Genomic DNA, 2,814 nt, shown 5'->3' on the forward strand with positions numbered 1-2,814 from the left:
GGCTAAAAAACAGAATTTAATTTAGTAATATCAAAGTAATAATGTAAACGGTAAAAAGACACGATAAATCATTAATGCAAACAAAAAAGGGGGGGTAAAGTTATAAGTACTAACAAAAAAAAGGTTGGTTAAACGATGGTTTTAGTGGAAATTTTGTTTAGTTGTTTTCTGTTCGGTGAGGAGGATTCTGCTTGATCAGTCAAAACATAAGGTGGAAAATCAAAATTTCGAAGTCCTATTATTAAAAAGGGGGATGGGAGAGAACTCCTCTCTGTTTCGAGAGGGTTTTAGCGGGGGGGCCCGGGCCTATTTTTGCCTTTTTATTCGGAATCGGAGGGGCCATCGTGAGTTTTTTCCCAGTACCTAGCCGACACTAGGATAAATAAAAAGGAAAAAAACATTCGAAAATAGTTCAGAGCACACTTTGTGTGTGGGGTTTTTGTGTATATATATATATATATATATATTATATATATATATATATATATTTATATATAAATATATTAGATTAATTTTATATATATAATTATTTATATATAATATGTTTAAAAATATAATATAAAATTTTTATATATTAAAATTTTTATTAGTTAAAATTATTATATATATATATATTATGGGTGTGTTGTCTCTCTCTCTCCTCTCTCTCTCCCCCTTCCTCTTTTCCCCTCTCTCTCTCTCTCTCCCTCTCTCTCCTCTCCTTAAAATTTTAAATATTTATTATATATTTTTAATAAAATTTTTACATATATTTATTATTTATATTATATTAAATATATAATAATATATATATATATATGTTTGTGGGTGTGTGTGTGTGTTTTGTTTTGTGTGTGTGTGTTGTTTTTCTGTCTCTTTTTGCTTCTTTTCTTTTTCTTCTTCTCTCTCTCCCCTCTCCTCTCTCTCTCTCTCTTCTCTCTCCCTCTCTCTTCTCTCTTCCCCTCTCTCTCTCCTCCTCTCTCTTCTCTTTAATTATATTTATTATATATATATATATTATTTATATAAATAATATTTTGTATATTATGTACACTAAGGCAAATACTGTTGTGTATATATTCATATTAAAAATATATTATTAATTATTTATATTTTAAAAATATATTTTTTAAATTATATTTTATATTCTATATAATTAAAAATTTTTCATAATTTATGTATTGTTTATATATATATATATTATGATATAATATAATAATATAATATATATATATATTATATATGTGTGTGTTGGTGTGTGGTTGGTGTGTTGTGGTGTCTCCTCTCTCTCTCTCTCTCCTTCTCTTTCTCTCTCTCTCTCCATATATTTTTAATATATAATATATATATATATATTATAATATAATTACATATGTGTGTGTTGTTGTGTTGGTTGGGGTGTTGTCTCTGTATCTCTTTCTGTCTTCTCTTGCCTCTCTCTCTGGCCCTTTTCTTTTCCTTCCCCCCCTTTTCTCCTCTTTTCTCCCCTCTCTCTCTCTTTTCTCTCTCTCTCTCTCCCCTCTCTCCTCTCTCTCTGTTTTAAAATTTAAAAATATTATAAATTATAATATAATATATATTATTATAATTTTTATAAATATTAATTTCATATTATTTGTATATATAGTCAAATACAAACAACCCCGCGTGTGTGTTGTATTATACATATGATTTATATATATAAATTATATATATATTATATATATTATAATATATTTATATTAATATATATATTATTTATATTAGTGCGTGTGTGTGTGTGTGGTGTGTGTGGTTTTTGGGTGTGTGTGGTGTGTGTGTGTGGTGTGGGTGTGTGGTGTGTGTGTGTGTGTGTGTGTGTGCGCGTCGCGTGTGGTCGGTTTGGTTTGTTTATAAATACACACCACCCACACACAAACACCCCCAAAAACACACACCACCACACACACACACACACCACACATTTATATATAGTATATATATATTTTTATAAATATATATAAATTTTATATATATATATTATGCACCCTCCCTTCTTCTCTCCTCTCTCTCTTCTCTCATCTCTCTTCCCCCCTCTCTCCTTCTCCCCCCTCTCCTCCTCTTCCCCCCTTTTCTCCCTCTCCTCTCTCTCTTCCCCCTCTCTCCCTTTCCCCCTCTTCCCCCCTTTTTTCCTCTCTCTCCCCACAACCCCCAACACACACCCAATCCCAACCACACAAACTAAATAATTTAAAAAATAATTTAAAATATTAAAAAATTTTAAAAAAATTATTAAAAATATATATACATATTTAAAATTTATTATTAATTTTATAATTTTATATATATATACCCCTTTATATATTATTATATTTTAAATATATTATTTACTATATAAAAAGTTTATTGTTTTTTTGTGTGGGGTGTGTGTGTGGGGTGGTAAATTTTTTATATATTGTTTATTATCATAGGATTTATTTTTATTAAATATATTTAAAAATTTAAATTTTTAATATATTATTAAAATTAATATATATATATTATATATTAAAATAAATAAATACAACTACAAACAACACCCCACACCCCCAACACACACACACAACACACACACAAAATTATATAATATATTTATTATATAATTTTTAAAAATTTAAAAAATTAATATTTTTTTTATATTTTATATATATATATTAAATATATTTCAATTTATACATATATATATATATATTATTTTTTAAATATATATATTTATATATATAATTTAATTTTTATAGTTAAATTTGTTATTTATATATAATATATATTTTATTATATTATTAAAATTTTATTAAATAATAAAAATTAAAAATAAAATTTCATAAAACCATGCATATT

This window comes from Penaeus monodon, chromosome 8, assembly GCF_015228065.2.
Source record: "Penaeus monodon isolate SGIC_2016 chromosome 8, NSTDA_Pmon_1, whole genome shotgun sequence".
Classification (NCBI taxonomy): domain Eukaryota; kingdom Metazoa; phylum Arthropoda; class Malacostraca; order Decapoda; family Penaeidae; genus Penaeus; species Penaeus monodon.